This window comes from Dicentrarchus labrax, unplaced genomic scaffold (assembly GCF_905237075.1).
Source record: "Dicentrarchus labrax unplaced genomic scaffold, dlabrax2021, whole genome shotgun sequence".
NCBI lineage: Eukaryota > Metazoa > Chordata > Actinopteri > Moronidae > Dicentrarchus > Dicentrarchus labrax.
In genome coordinates this window covers 22,574,523-22,592,002 of record NW_026136706.1, presented here as the reverse complement: position 1 = coordinate 22,592,002, position 17,480 = coordinate 22,574,523, and the positions used below count along the sequence as shown (strand labels likewise).

General features: G+C 40.7%; 1 protein-coding gene across 1 annotated transcript in view; it reads left to right on the top strand.

The window, feature by feature from the left end:
* The first annotated feature begins 3,270 nt into the window (after nt 1-3,270).
* The window catches only part of si:dkey-91i10.2 (uncharacterized protein LOC555224 homolog), a 59,329-nt gene continuing 45,119 nt past the window's right edge, over nt 3,271-17,480 (top strand). The window contains 1 exon segment of the mRNA XM_051404304.1: nt 3,271-3,578. The gene's annotated coding sequence lies outside the window, so the exon portion shown is untranslated.

The window sequence follows — 17,480 nt, the reverse complement described above, 5'->3', positions numbered from 1 at the left end:
TATTAGAACGTCCACCCACAGGTCGTAACATTGAGTGACTACCTTATATACTAATATACTGGGCTGAGTTGTAAACCTAATTACTGAATTAGCTAGGGTATCTCGTGTGTAGGTCTTGAAGGTCTGGCAGTGAGAGACTAATCAACTGCTGCAGTAACACTTACTGACTGCAGTTTCAAGCCCCACTAGCTGCAGGGGCTCTGAGCTCCATGAGCCTGGTGGCAGTGAAAATAATCTCTTTTCCTTTCTTTAAACTGTTAATGATTCCTAAGCCTTAAATTCCTGCCCCGTCTGCACTTTACTGCGGCCATATGCTCTGCTGCCTTCAAACATTAAAGGATCAACATCCAAGACAAGTAGAATGTCGAGATTACACGAGTGTATTATCGCCACTTTGTCACAACATGATCTTCCCGTCCACTTACACCGCATGAGGAGATGGTGTGTATATGTGCATGTGTGCAGGTGGGTGGGAGAGTGGTCAGGCATGGAAGAAAAGTGGTTTTAGAAATATTGGGGATCATCTGGAATAGAAACGAAAGAACAGTAATGAACAGACAGTGGGGCTGTGTAACCTTTGACCTCTAGTTTATATAGTGTAATATTCTGAGTAAGGTTCATCAGCTGCAAGAAAATTCAGAGTATAAAGATGTATGAACGTCTTAGAAGAGGACAGCAAAAATTGATAAAACATGACTGGATTATTTCAGGCAATCTTCCTGATTTTAATTGCTGTTTATTCTATGTTAAAGATGCCACTGCCGTGTTAAAAAACAACCAGGATAGATTGCAAAAGGACAGGAATCCTCTTTCACACTATACATATCCCTTGTGAAAAGAAAGCAGCAGGGGTCCGTTTCCATGGATGGAGGTAAACAGTGGCTGTCCTCTGGTGATATCAGTTACTGTGGTTGCCCTTGGACCGTGGGAGGTAAGGTTTACTGTTTCCAAGCAACTATCCGCAAGTTCACAATACTGTGGTCCAGCCACAATAGAGAATTCCCAGGTTGTAAGGTACAGTAGCAGTGGCGAAACAGACAGCCCCTGGTCTGCAGAGAGGAAGTCTGCTCAGTCTATACTCAGCCAAAGTAGACATAACAGCTTGCTAACAATTACAGTTTTATTTGTGAAGTGTGCAAGCTAATAACCACACTACAGATATAATGCTACAGAATGAATTACGTTTTTATGTTTTTTTTGTTACTTTGTCATGCTTTAAATAACATTTGCAATCAGACTTTCAGACCTTCATACCCACAGCAACTAAAGATCTTTGGCTTTAAACTAAGCGAGATGTAACATATGCCTCTGGTTTAATATGCAAATGTATCCTAAATTTAGTTTTTGAGAACATATTTTCAAAACTTTGATAAAAGCTGAATCTTTAAAAAAAAAAAAAAAACTTTTTGGGCTTGTATTGCCTTTAATCAATAGTCATTGCTGAAGAGTGACATGAGAGGTGGGACAGTGAAGGGATGACACGCAACAAAGGGCCACAGGTCAGAGCTGAACCCCTGGCCAGGGACTGAGCCTTACATTGGGGTGCCAGCTCTACCAGGTGAGCTGTCTGGAGTTTCATCACAAACTACTCTAACATGTTCTATAGTTCACCTATATCCTTTCAAATTGTCTTGAATCCACTACTTATAACAGTCTGGTCAAAGTCTTTATTTGCAGTAAGCAGTGTGTACTTTGTGATGCTTTAACTGCGCTCTATCGAACAGTGTTAATATTTTGTCCACAGCATTAAGCTATATGGAAGACCCTTCCAGCAAACATATACAGTATAGTCTCACCCTACAGCCTAATGCAGTCCAATGCAACACCACACATTTAAGCCTTGAGACCAATAGAGTAAAAGCAGCTCCTCTTAAAAATGACGTGATTTACACAAATGGGATTTGTGAAAGAACTGTTTTATTGGATTGGATTAAATAGTGTGGAATATTCTTGGTACATTATTGTAATTATGACAATTTCACAAAGGTATGCTATGCAACTACTAGTCATATAGTCAATATAGTTAAACATTTGTTTCATGGCTTATGTGACTTGGTTGTATAACACTGCCATTTCCTGGTAGCATTACTATAATAAAGTACTACATCACAATGTACAGAGGTTCCTAATTCTGGACACTTTGTGAAGAAAAGAAGATCAGCCAGCAGCTGTAGATGTACACACACACACACACACACACACACACACACACACACACACAGGGCTCAGACTGAATGATGGAGACAGAACACCACCATGATCCGGGATCTCCGCCTTTTGAGGAGGGGGACATATGGGCTGAGTGTGGCCACACACAGCTTTTTTCATCTGAGCCAATCAGGAGCAGAGTAAGAGCGTTTGTCATATGGTTAGTGCTGCCTTCACTTGCTGTCGGAAATAGAAAAACCTCAATGTGAATGTCCCACGAACAATTCAACAACGTGTTGTTGGGTTAAAAGTATATTATGGATCCCTTACAGTCACCCCCACCAAACTGCAATCTTTCACCATAAGACATCAGCAGTGTCCAATTTGTGAACTGTGCATGTAGCTACAGCGTTCTCTTAACATCTGTACAGTAGGCCCATAACTGCTCATCATACCACACGTACATGATAGACACCATTTCATACATTTTAAAGCCTATGTCTTAAATGCAAAATTTTGCCTTTCTGCATATATTCTGAATGAAATTAGACTTTGCTGCACATTTATTTACACGCAAAACTATATGAGCACGGTGATAATCTGGGGCCCTGAGCTGCTGTACTGTACTTGCACTGTGGATAATCCTAACAAGCGACACAATAATGCTTAGGATGATTGCAGATTTAAAAGGTGTATTAGTGTATTAGTTGAATGAGTTTGTTTGGTATTCCCAAAAATAATGGTTTTTACTATGCATTTTGCTTATATAACATCCAGTAGGCAAGTAATCCTCTTTATAGGCCCACAGAGGCAGCTGAAAGGGAATTTGAGCCTTTCATTAATAAAAATGTTTGTCATAGGACCTATTTAACACCCTGGGTAAGACATTTAATCACTTGTTTTCTGGTAAATTTGGATTTCTTTCTTATTTATTTCTGATCAACAAAGGCAGGTTAATGAACATTGGGAAAAAAAACACCCCACACAAGTTACAGAAAATGTTTCTGTATTTGTTCCAATTTAATTCCCACCGCTATCACGATATTATGAGGCTATACGATGAAGAAAGAAGACACGTTTGTCCAAATTTAAAAAAAATATGTGATTTTTACGAGCAGCGCGTGAAGGCAGCACAGTTCCCAAGGAGAACCACGCAAAGGAACGAGGTCGTGAATCCGGGATCCTCCGGTAAAATTCCTCAAAGGGAAGGACAGATGCTAAATGAATGAGCAGCCAGTGTGTGGGTGTCTCTCAGTGCCGTTACCGTCCGACCTGCACGGGTCCCGGTCTGCAAGCTCACATCAGATCCTTCAGTCTGAGGAGCATCGAGCGCTCAACCTGCTGTCTGAGTCTGAATCTGAATCCAGACAGAAACGGGACTTCTTCTCTCTGATGGGATGGAGGTGAAATCGCCCTGAAAGCAACTCTGAGTAAGTATCCTGCTCAGAAACCGAATTCTATTTAGTTCTGAAACTAAAAGACGGATAACGGTGCCTGGTTGATGCAGCCAGTGTTTCTGCTCCGCCAGTCAATGTGAATTATTCCTGCATGCATTTGTGTGTTTGTGGTCCTCAACTGCGATTTTACACTGACCTTCACTTGCTAAACGTCACCAGAGCAGTCTTTATACATAGGATACATGTATGGCAGCTTGGTTCAAAGCATCTCTATCACTTTCCTTTAACATTTCCACACAGAGTTTGACCATATATTTGCATCGTCTGCAACCTGGCATAGTTTTACTCTGTTTTGGCTCCTGATGTGGATTGGTTTGTTTTTAATTAGAGGTGCAAATATCATTGTTTTTCATCACAAAGTAGGCCTTATTCATTTATATTTTATAAACTGATAAACAACTTCTCTTGAAGTCCAAGGCGATGTCTTAAAATCTCCTATTTTATCTGACAAACAATCCAGTAACATCAAATATATTGTGATATATTGGTTATAGAAGATGATATATTGCCATTATTATGGATCTGTGAAATACATTGTCAATCAGCCGACTGTTTTGAAGCTCAAGAATGAACCTTCAGTACCAACTTTTAAGCCAACGCTGACAAGATGTCATTAAAGTGCTCAAAAAATGTATATTTGAACATTTACAGTTCCACACTATCTACTAAGAAGGGTCGTGTGTTAAGATTATAAACTCCATAACAGCTACTCAGTGGAACTGGGGTGGGATTATTTTGTCAACCTCAGATTTACAATGATATGAAATGGGGAAAAGCAGCAAATTGTCTCATTTGAGAAACTCTGACTTGCAACTATTTAGATATTCTAGTCTATAAAAGACTAAAATTATAATTTTATTATTGATTCAATTTCTTTAATCAAATCACTGTCTAATACTAATGAGGAGCAGTCTTAATTGTTTGCTTTCTGTAGTGCAGAGCTCAGGCTGCACCAGGAATAATGACGGTCTGACTCCCACACTAAATAACTTAACGTCATTACCTGAATCAAAGGAGGGAAACAGCTGCCAGGTTGAACTGGCCTCACCTATGAGAATTTTCTCAACAGCCTGAATTCTGTCGTCAGTGTCAAACAGTCCAATAGGACGGCATAACTGTGGGGCCTGTTGGTTTCTTTTAAAAACAAACGCAGTTTAGGAGATTTTTTTTGGTCGATAGGATTTTTACCCAAGATGGCAGACCAAGCAAGTAAGATTACAGTCTTTATTTTCTGTCCTCTCTATGTGATGCCATTTAGTAAATGAAAAAATAAGGCAGTGTAGCTACTCCATATTTCCCTTGGGGAGTCCCGGGAATCTCTCAGACTCTCCCGGGAGTCCTTCAGTGCAACGTTTTGGGGATGACCGGGCTACAGTAAACAGGTGCATCCAAGCCATGACTGGAAATGCCTCTAGGGCTGATGGGAGTGCTGGCTGACTTCCAGACTGCAATCAGATAATGTTAATGAATACGGTAAAATTGTCTTATTTGCATTAGCAGCAGTTTCCTTGTATTCTGGGAATGGAAAATACTGTATAATGAACCTCAGTCTTGCTACACATAAATAGTTGATGAAAACTGACTTTTTTCCAAGATGAGGGTCACATGACTGGAAAACCATTTGAATGTTCATGGTTGCTCTCACAAAGGCATTCCCCACAGGCCATACTAGTGCACCTTGAATCATGTTACTGCTTAGCTTGCATCGGGTTTGGCTTGTGTGTTTTAAGCACTAATGATTGGCTCACTAAGAGCAAGGAATCACATTCTTGATTTATGGATTAGTTTTGCTAGTAAACACTAACTGTGGTCTTTTCTTCTCGATCATGTGTGGAGGAATTTTGCCAAGGCCTTTTCTCGTGTCTCTGTTTTTATAAAATTAACTCATCATCAGTATGCTGGAATGTGATGCATTCATGGACAAGCAATTTCATACTATTCTCAGGGATATTTGGGACATGGTAACATGATTGTAGCTGTACCATTGAAGTTATGTCATTGGTATTGTTTCTGGGAATTTGGGGGTTTTAACAACCTGCTTGGGGTTCCATTTGTATTCATTAATCCGTTTCTACGTTTGTGTGTAAATTATTCCCTAATTAGTAGCTAGTTTCAAAATCAGTGATGTGCTAAAGCTTGTTGCGCCATTAAAGCTGAAGAAATGTCTTCTAGTTATAAGAACTTAGTAATGTGTGAACCTGAAGTCAATGCTGCATAACAAGTCTTTGTAAATGTGTGTGTCACTTTGTTTTATTTCTATATGTAAACAGAAATAAACATGTGTTTCAGAGCATGAGGGAGAACTGTCTGATTTAGTTAATCTAATTGGTGTTATTTGGTCATTCAGGTCAACATAATTTTCGTTGTAATATATGTTCTTTCACTTTGTAACTGAACGTGACGACAGATTAATGTTCAACTCCACACTGTATCTCATAGATTTTCCTCCCCTGAGTGTTGCTTTGTTGCTCCCTACCTGAGCTCTACATGGACTTAATCAGTGAGGCGATGTGTAATAAAAGGTCAAGTGGACCTACTTCCTGCTAGCTGCAGACACACACACACACACACACACACACACACACACACACACACACACACACAGCTAAACAGGAGTCAATAACACTAGATTTAATGAGACAGGTCGATCTATCAGGCTAAGCCAGCATAAATGGGTGGCAGGTACACTCAGGGCCCCCGGGCCCTCTAATGCTAATGTGTACACTTGCGACAGGCATCGTAATGTACTGGTTTTGCTTTGGAGCAAGATCAGCTTGGCTGGACAGAGTATAATTACTTTCCATTAACTTATTGGCTGAGATCAGGTGTTTTTTTAGTCCATTGACTTCCAATTACTTAGATACACTAATATAAAGTAGTTCTTACGGTGGTCATTAAAGGTTAAGGTTATGAGTTACAAATGAATAGACAATAACAGCACTTTATGACTGCAGTGTAGACTTCAATACGATTACTGTTGGATTTCTTTGAATGTTTGTAGTACCGATATTCTATCAAAACCAAAAAAAGAAGAGTCTGAGAGAATTTAATAGTTTGTGGACAGATTTGTTTTCTTTCATCACCAACACTGCTAGCTTGATCTGCGGCGAGAAACTAGCATTGTAAGGCTCAAATATGGTTTGCGGTGCCAGACAAAAATGGCTCTTCTTATAGTAAAGGTTACTGACCCCTGCTCTGATTGAATCTGAGTGTGAATGGTCGTCTGTGTCGGCTCTGTGATAGACTACCAATCTGTCCAGGGTGTACTCCGCCTCTCATCTGGTGTAAGGTGGGATAGGCTTCAGCCCCTGTGACCTTCCACGGGATAAGTGAGTATAGATAATGGAAGGATGATTTCGACCATATAACACCGGCCCTATCATGTACAGTTCCAACGGTTTTTATTGACTTGTGTCTCCTCTTGGCTTGAATTTGTTACTTCAGACTTCTCTAGCTGCAGCCTTTTCACATGAAGGGAAAAGAACATTTTAAAAATAGAACAAAGCAGAATAGAGTCTTGACGAATGTCTGTAAAAGTCCTCTACTTTGCTGTTGACGTCAGTAAAAAAGGCACTCAGCCCTCTCAGCCTTGATGAGAGGAATGCCACCTTGATTCAAGAGCTCAGTGATTACACAAAAACTGAGGGAATTTTCAAAGATTCGGCCAAAATGATGATGTCTGATGTTAAGGTTGTTGGAGACTTAATTGAATTTATATTTCTGAATTCAAGTCAAAAACAATAACGTAAGCTGATAGCAATGATGATTGGAGTGTGTTTGAGGCAGCAGATCAGCACCGAACCTCATACATTGAACCCATTGTCCCCTGAGACCCTCCTTTGTTCTTGCATCCTGCCTGCAGGATGAACTGTAACACATCCCCTTGTGTCCCGTTAGAACATCAGTCACAGCTGCATGCACAGCCACATGAAGGCAGCATGACCGACGGTGTGTGTGAGTGAGTATCCGTGTGTGTGTCCCATCACCCGTCCTCCCCCTTTACCCAACGAACACAATCAACAAAGGCCATTGTGGGTGGATGACAGTCAGGAGTCCCTATCCCAATTATGGACAACCACTAATTACCAGTGGAGTAATTAAGAATCAGGCAGCTGTGGCAACAATAAACTGCCTCTGGGAGACCATTGAGAGAAGCTGCTGCTGGAGGTGAAACAGTTAATTATGCCCTTTTTGCTGAAGGTACATGCACCCTTAAAATATACTCTCAGATGCAGTAAATATTGTTGAAAGTGAGACTGATCTGTCCCAGTCCAACAGTTCTGAGTGATGCTGTGCAGTTTGTGGTCATACAGGGCTACTTATTTTGTCTTTACAGGGGGAAAGTGAAGGCTGGAGTGAAAAAGAAAACAGTTTTTAAATAGACAGACTGGAGAGCAGGAAGGTCACTTGATAAAATGCTAATACAAGCGCTTAACATCCATGCTCTGTCAGTCTGACAAGGCTGGCTGGGCTGGTTGGCTGAGAGATCTCTTCAAAGAAACACACATGCAGTACAACTCTTATACACGCACACTGCTGCTGCTGTGAAGGACATGGGTGGTGCACCAGACTCCTTCCCCACAAACAGAGCAGATTCTAACCATGAGTTTTTCGACCTTGGGGTTGATATGCCTCGCAGGGTTGTTTGATATGCAGACAGAGTCGCCAGAGATTAATAAGCGTTGATATTTGGGTGATATAATCAGTTTGGATTTGCATGGTCCTGAAAATAAACAATAAACTCTCAGCAACTCTAGATTGTACACTTGATAATTATACAATAAAAATTGCTGTCCTGGCTATTTGGTTATGTTTTGTTTTATGGTCAGTGGTTGAAAGCACATTTGCTCAAGTACTGTACTCAAATGCAATTATGAGGGACTATACTTTGCTTGAGAAAACCCATTTTCTGCTACTTTATACCTCCACTTTACTACATTTAGGCAAATATTGTACTTTTCACTCCACTTCATTTATCTGAAAGCTATAGCTATCAGTTAATTTGGGTTTTACAGGTAAAGCATATAATATTCGAATAAGATGAAAGGGATTGTTATAGATGAAATACCCAACAGGATGTTGAGTTGGTGGATTTAGCGCCACCTCTACCAGCTACAACAGCAAAACACAACTTTATGAACAGTAATAATAATACAGTGCTATAATATAATATAAAACAATTTAACTCTGAAAATACATGATAATTGTGCTGGGTGATATACCAGATGAACCGGTTTTAATTTCCTGTATGATATGAATTTTTTAATTTTTCAAAAATATTTAGATTACTTGTGCAGTCTTATGAAATATAATTTAAGCCAGTTATTAAAGCCTGAAACTCTACTGTACCATCTCTGCTCTGTTGTTTTCTGTGTTTTAAACAGCATTGCCGAAAAACTAATGTTTTCAGTATTTTACTGGCTGACAGCATTCATTACTAATGTCTGTGTGTTCCCTGAGAGGTGTGCAACCTTCTGTAATGTGGCCTTCATCCCATAATATTATTATCTGGCTTAGCCTGCATAATCCATTCAGGTGTATTAGTCTGGTAGTATTAGCGTAGAGCAGAACAAAGCGTGCAACTGTGGTTCATAATCAGTGATGTACTGCTGAATATAACTTCATACTGCCTCTACAGTGCTGCACATTACAATCTTTATCAGTCAAAAAATGTGAGTAAAGACTCTTCTAATTTGACCTGACATGTTTACCACTTTCTGCCTCCTTCATAACTCAAGTATCACCTGGAAAACCTGGCTTTGCAGTTCAGCGCGTTAAGTGACTGTAAGGCAGGTTTCTAGTACGTCAGACGAAAGATGGAGGTGGTTACTTTGATGTTACCTGCCGCTGCTTCTTGTCAGTGAAGTCATTTTCTAAAAGCACCAGCCTCGCTGATAGCCTGTGGCAGGGTAAAAGCTCCCTCAAAGCAAGACCTCTCCGCCCATCATCTGGTGTAACCATGAGTAAAGCTGCAGACGGGGCTCCAGCTGTGCTCGCTCTCCGTCCACATCCAACCCTTTTTCTCTCCTTCACTAACAGCCATTTGTAACCTTGCTCTCATTATCTGCACCTCCTTCTTCCGATTCTTTCTCTACGCTACATGCTCTGATGTTCCAGTCTGTTCTACCTCTGGCCAAACTTAAATTCATTGCTTTTTTTTTTTCCTGCAGGAGAGGAAAAAAACTAAGCTTGACTGGAGATAAAGGGAGCAGACTCCCAATTAACACCTGTGTTATACAGTTTTATCCATCACAAGTGGTGCAGGGGCAACATTTTGACTTACAACTGTAGAGACAAGAATTCAGAGAGTGTCTCCATCTTGATTGTACATTTAAACAAAAACATGGTGGGAAGCCAGAGAGGGATCATGTAGTAGCGACTACAACTGGCTGCACATAGAGGGGTGGGGAACTGGAGGGGATAGCTTGAAGTGAACCACTTCACAGAAGGGTTGGGTGATGTGACAATGGATACAAGATAATTTTCTATCTTTATTACTGCTACACGTACAAAAGCTTGTCATACATTGTAACATGAGTAATTTTTGACTCAGTTTTTTGACGTTTTTAGAGTTTAGGGGGTGTATTTAACAGCTTACAATATTCTTATTTGAACGTAGTTGATGGAATTTTCTCACATGAACAAAAGCAAACCATAACTGTCAAGACAACTCATAACCACACTGAGACATACAATTACCAAACATTTTTTATTTCTTTTTTCACAAGAAAAGCAAACAATGTTGCCATAGGATGCCGCCATCACTTTGGCAGGGCACTAATGATCTAGGGAGAAGATATCCCGTTCATTCTTGTGTGTCACAGTTGAAACCACAGACACAATACAGTAATATTGTAATACACAACATTCTCTTATTTCTATGTGAAGATAGTTACACCTAAGAAGTGCTTCATTACAGTTACATCCATTAAGAATATAGTGTTTGTTCTAAAGCATTCAAAATTTCACTCTGTGACAGGTTTGGTCAAAGTTCTGATTGTGGGAGACTATAGCATCCAAAAACAAGACTCACTCATCAAATTCCTACCAATGGCTAGCCCTGAAGTAATTAACCACTAGTGTCTTTTCCACAAACTAAAAAAACAAAAATAGCTCTCTGACTGAGTGGATGTTTGCCCAAGAGCAATTTGTTAAAGTACAAAAACATGAACACACTGCTCAGTGAGCTATTGTTCTCTCCGATTTTCCATCCATATAGTGAACGCAGTGGCATTTTACCGGCAAAATATATTTCTCTCTGAGGAGATTGCTCCCTGTGTGTGGTCGTGTGTGATGTGAAGCAAGATGCAGAATGTTAATGAGACTGAAAGCCTCTATGCTTCTCTACCTGACAGCTTGAAAAAAAAAAAACAGCTTCTGCTTGTGTGTTTGTGTGTGTATAACCTTCCTATGAACTATTAGGATTCAGGTCAGAGCACATTTTTACTAGTAGGAAAGATTATCCTAAAGCAGCTGAATCGGCATGCTTGTGTTCGGTAAAGAGGTTGGTTAGTTGATCAGCAGGGTCCCAAAGGAAACGGTCAGGTTCGAGGGATTTAAGACCCTGCGCTGACTGTGAGTGTGTCTGCTTTGCCTTAAGCGATGTGGTTGGTAAAATATGGATTAAACCGGTCTGCACATCCTCCCTTCTCTTTCTTTCTCTCCCGCTGTCTCTCTCCCCCCATGAAGTGCTGCAAGAGAAATAGTGCTGCTTTATTAGCAGATGTTTTGGTGAAACTCTTTCTTCTCCCATTTTTTTCTGGAGTTTTCTGTGTACACATCGAGGCTCTAAAGGTGGGTTAAAGGAAGTGTCATACTGTAAAACCATCAGACTAATGTGTAATTTCGGCCTACAAAAAAATGCACTTCTTCTTGTTTACCTCGTAAACTACGGTGATCAGCATTTTCTTGCAGCAGGAAACATGATGAAAGTTGGGCATTAGGTGAAAATAGTTAATTTAATAATAATTAACCTTGTCTTTTCAAGATGGGCTGCGCTCCAGCTGCTGACATATTTCAGCTCTATAAACTTGTACGTATACTCGGCTCGACCTGACTTGACTGGTGAAGATACCACTCGGGGGCTTCCTGGCTCACCAGAGTCCAACAGTTGACTCAGTACTTGATAGATTGTGACACACTTCCTGGCTGCCTGTGGCTGTGACTCGCTGCGTCAGTTTGGGTAATAGTTACATTATTTAGTGTGTCTTGTTTGGCCTTTTTCATCTCCAATGCATCTCCTTATTTCTGCCTCTGATACAATAAAGGCGTTGTTAGATTTTTGGTTATTCGAAACAGTTATCACAGTAATTAAAGTCTCAGTAATTTCATACATTTAATCTTTATGGGGCTATGCCTAATACTTCAACACCTGGAAAACTCATAAGTTTGATATGTTTAGAGGGTAGCCTGGATATACCAAGGCAACCTAACACTCAAAAGTTCAGAACTAGCATTGACTTTAGTGGGGGGGGGGGTGTTGCTACAGGTACGAGCCACACGGTATGAAATATAATCTAGGAAGACCAGTTTGAATAATAGCTCCATGAGTTTGAAGGTTATCAGACACCAAAACACTTGACAGTGGTTTCTGAGACACGATTTACAACTGTGTAAAATGATCCCGACATTAATAATTTTGTCCTCCATCTTGTTAATTACAAGGTGTAGAGTTCGATTATGCCATTTATCTACCAGGAATGTGTGCTTTCACTTGTTTGATTAGCCAACGCAGTGTGTGACTGCATTGTGTTGCAGACTAAACTAAGCCAGGTTAAAACATTTTTCCAGACAACTGTGCGTTTCTTTCCCACTGTGTTTTCTCCCCTGCAGTGATCTCATTGAAATGAATGAGCAAGCTGAAATTTTCATGCAGTGCTAATGTTGGTTGGCACATGGTCCAGTTTAAAAATACACTTGTTCTGCAACCTGAATGGCCACATTTTTTCCTACGTGCACTTTAACTCCCTGCTTAAAAAAGAAAATGGCATTCTGTTGTTCACTTAAACAGCATTTCCCACGGCATCTTCACTTCTTTCTGTCCATGTTTAATATTGGAAACTTCTTTTTTAATGGCAACAGCTTCACTAGTGGCTTTTCATCCGGAGAAAGCCCAAGGTCTCCTCTAATGGCTTTTGCATGTGCTGTTATTCAAAGCGCTGCGACCTTGTTGGCTTTCCACTCTCTCCTCGGACACTCAGTTATGTCACAGTCTTTGCATAATGTTAACGCTCCTCAGCACAACTGTATTTGATGCAGACATGGACCTTATCCTCATGCAGAATAATTGCCTCCAACAGTTCACAGCACTCACCCGTAGCCTTCATTCTGCCCAAGTGCTCTGTCATTGAGATTCAAAAAGCCTTACCCACTGTCTGAATATTCTACATTATAATACACCTCAGCCAGCCCCCTCTATTGATATGTAAATTCTGATGATTCTGAAGTGCGCCCAAGCTTCCTACCATCACTATGAAGATTTCCATGGTTGAATTTTGATGGCTAATGTTTCTTTATTTCCACCTCCCACGCAGCATAAAGTCTTTATGAGCTGTTGCCTTTTGAGATTAGGGGAATAAAACAAATCTCTGTGTTTCAGAGGTTAATCTTGACTTGATTGAAGATGATCCAGCCAACATTGCTTCAGGTTTCCTTCAGTTCTGTAGATTCAATACATTCAGTCCAGCGCACCATCTGCAGATATGTTGGACAGAGGCATCGATGTGTCAACAACCCTGTGTTTACTGTGTCTAGTGAGGCGATTAATTTAGGCAGAATATTAAGAGCGGCGTCCATTTCGCAGATGAATGAAGCCCAGTCAAGTTTCTGCAGAGCAGTAGATTTACTTGGCAATTTCCTGTTTGGCTAATACTTCTTCAGATGCATGCTGGTACCTCTTGGCACTCTGTTCTGTTACTGTCACTATCTGTTACAGTAGAGCTGTTTAGCATGGTAAAGAAAGGGCACCTTTTTTATTTCCCTGTAGTGATATGTCAGCCGGGGAGCCACTTTAGTGTATATGCGTTGGGAATGATGGTGAAAGTGATATTAGCCACTAGCAGCATAATCCTGCAGTACATCAGTCGCACTATAACCAGATCTGTGGTATCATCTGGAGGAGAGCAATCAAGACAAGCTGATGAGAGAGGCATGTAGATAGCGTACGAGAGAACCAGCTTTGAGAGAGACCGTATAGTACATTACATGTGGAGACGGAAAGATTGACAGGAAAATTGGATTTCAAGGCTTCCCATCAGGAGGGCTGGGTTCATTCAGTGATACTGTGCAGCTGCAGGCATGCTGATTATGATAGCAGGCTCCCCTCTGCACATGGGGCTTTAAATCAGCCAATACAGGGCTCGGGCAGAAGCGTGTGTACGCATACTGTACACTCAAATACTCACAAACATGTCGAGAATATAGGTCAGAGAGTGGACTTTACGTAACATTTCACATGTTTAATGGAGTTCCGTGTTCGACTGCCTTTCCTATCAGACCTATTAAGAGTGGATGGAAAATTAAATAATGAATCAGGTTAATGGGTCATGATGGTAACACATGGCCCTGTTTTCCATTTATTTCTCCTTCTCCAGGCAGTTAACCACACATGCACCAACAGTATATTTGCTGTTGCTGAGCAGAGCAGATAATCACAACATATTAGCCTCCATGCAGCACCACCCAGTACAAAACATCACCATGATTTAGCATCAAAAGACTAAATTAAACCTATAGTAGGAAGAGCTGGTCTTGGTTTGGGTGGTGGTATTTTTGTCAGTACTGCTGAAACCATTAGTCAATGAATTGATTTGATTCTCATCAGTAAATTAACATCAATTTTGGTAATAGTTGTTGTAGTCATTCATCAAACAGTTGTTTTAAATGTTAGTTCCAGCGTTGAATATCTTTGGGTTTCAAATGTTGCTCAGAAAAAAACATGGAATTTGTGAAAATGTAATGGGCAATTTGATTTGACTGTATTTGACGTTTTATAAATGAAACCATTAATAAAAAAAAAGAGTAGATTAAATGTTAGTATATCTAGCCTATGTATGCCCAGGGATGTGGGTTGTGCACACTCACATCCACACACGTCACAAGTGAATGAAGCAGCAGTTTTTTTCCGAGGAATATAGGCCACTTCCCCTGCTGCTGCCTGTCTCTTCAACACATTGGGTCAAAGTATGTAAGTGATCACACAACTATCCTACTGTAACAACGGAGTGTGTTTTATACCTAGAGCCTGTGACTGTACGTAGGCACACATCCTTACATTACAATCTTTAGTTAAATACACAAAATACATGCAAGGCTGATGGGAATTTGTTTTGCAGGTATGTGTTCATTGGCAAAAGTATTGGAATGATCAGTGAAGTGAATTAATCCTGAACCATCTGGGAAGTCATTCCTGGAAACTCTAAAATATAACTCAGGAGGTGATTGGATGATCCATCTGTCTAATCACCTTCTATCACAGGCGGACTTTAACCAACCAGATAAATGAACCATATAATGTAGTCAGACTCTTACTGAAGCCAGGCGGGAGAAGAGCGAAAACATCTTTTCCATCAAGAGTGCCGTTCTGATTGATGCAGTATCTTTAACCTCTCTAGCAGCCAGCAGCAGACCTAGTGTTAAACCACGCCCATAGTTCATGCCGTAGCTCCCAGTAGCTCCTCAGAGGACGCTGATTGGTCCGAACCACTGTTCTAGTCACAAACGCATAGATTGAAGCCTGGCAAGATGGATTCCAGCTTACCAGGTTATCATGATGCTAGCGTGGCTGAAATGGAACAGAATATGTAATATATTTCCATCACCCATATATTGGAATTGATCGTTTTGTTGGTCTATTGTTTCAATAAAATAAAACCATAGAAAAAACTGAAATGCACCCGATATTCCCTCAAGCACAACATATGAACTTAGCACATCAAGCCAAGTACGTAGTAGTAATGACTAAAGTGATAAAAGGGAAAACATTTTTGCTCTGCATTAAATTCTTCCATAATTTTACGGAATTGATTTTACTACAAATTTAACTTTAACGTAACTTGGGCAATGGGATAGTCAACTTGGTCACAAAAAGATGTAATTCAGTTAACAGTTTACATTTTTATGGTACTCTTCTGAACAATTTTACAAATTGTGTGCATTCCTCTACATCACAGGTGATGTACCGAAAAAATAAGTGAATAGTACAGAACATAGATCTTATTGTGATTGATCAAACTGACCCATGTTTACCTTTCTGTCAATGACCCAGTAAATTGATTATATATAGTTCAGTGTGTCAAGCCTGTAGCTACTTCCTGTATGTGTGTCACTGTGTTCTTTTGTGCATTGTGACCTCCATCAACCTCCACCAAGCCACCCATCACTCTATCGATTGTCAGGCATCAAAGGGACATACTGTGCTCCACAATGCCCATCTGGTTGCCAAGCAATCCAACGCCAAATAAACATACTGGCAAAGGACTTTTTTACGACGTCCTGTATGAACGCACTCCTCCCCCTTCGATATGTAAACATTCCCATCTAGCCAAGGGGGTCAACAGCAATGTATTGTTCCTCCCCAGAAGAGTTAACAGTAACAGCCATTGTGCAGCAGTGAGGTCTGCATTATGTGAACACACTGCCTGTGCACACTCTATTAGCCTTCCACGGTGTATGTGTGTAATAACATGGACAAATGACATTACTGAAGCCTGTCTTGTTTTTACTTCCTGCTCTGTTTGTTGGTTCAGGAAAACCCTCTGCTTCACAAAGATGCTTCGTGCTTTTGGGCTCCCAGTGTTACTTGTTCAACACTAAAAGCTGGCTCACCCTCCTTCATCTCCTCTTGCGTCTCCTCCCCTGAGTCATGGAAGCTGTGCTAAATTTAGCAGGCCTCAAAAAGTAATGGTGTGGCAAGTTCTTATTGAGTTTGCACCCCGCAAATGTCTCTCTCTCTCTCTCTCTCTCTCTCTTTTCTCTCGCTCGTTGTCTTGCTCCCTCTCCTTCGTTTCTCAGTAAAAGGCTTGTCCGTGACTCACCCACGGCAGAGCGAGGGGCTCTATGAATTATTGAACCAATGGTGGAGCCCTCATAAATTATCTAACTGCGTGTCACCGGGCGGAGCAGGACAGCTCAGTGGATACTTCTCATCTCGACCCACGGTGTCACTACCACCTAGACCTCTGTATGGGTCTGATAACATGACAGGGCCAACCTAACAGACAGACACACACACACACACACACACACACACACACACGCACACACTTACACACACTCATACATTATAAACACTGCAGTAAAGGCTTCTGATTTGGCATGAGCCAAAGCACATCAGGACATCCACCTGTAAATAATCTACATACAGTAGTGTTGTAGATTACTCTAATGTAATGTGAAAGGTGTCACTCGTAGTTATGAACCACTGGACTATCACCATCACAACTGAGCTATTATATAAAGCTTTTTAGCCTCTTCTTTGCCCATTGTTTTGGTTGCACAGCCTGCAAATACCTGACTAAGACTAAGACTGACAAAGAAAGAGACTAGCTGGGGAAGAAAGTGGAACATTTAGTCGCTAAGATCCAGAATTTTTTTGGGGGGGAGTTGACCAAAACAACAACAACAAGTTTTTTTCAGGTTCCAGTGCAGTTCTTCTGCCCCAAAGTAGCCTGAAAAGCAGCTTCAGCGTCATACAAACTATCTTAACAATTCAACAATTTCTGCATAATTTTCAACTGATTCACAATGTGCAATTGAAACGAAATAAATCTATCCTGTTATGCACATTATCAATCCATCAGTGTGTAGGTTTTACAACTCTGGGTGACACAAATCTGCCAGATTGCCATTTGACTTCCTTGGTGATGTTCTAAAGTT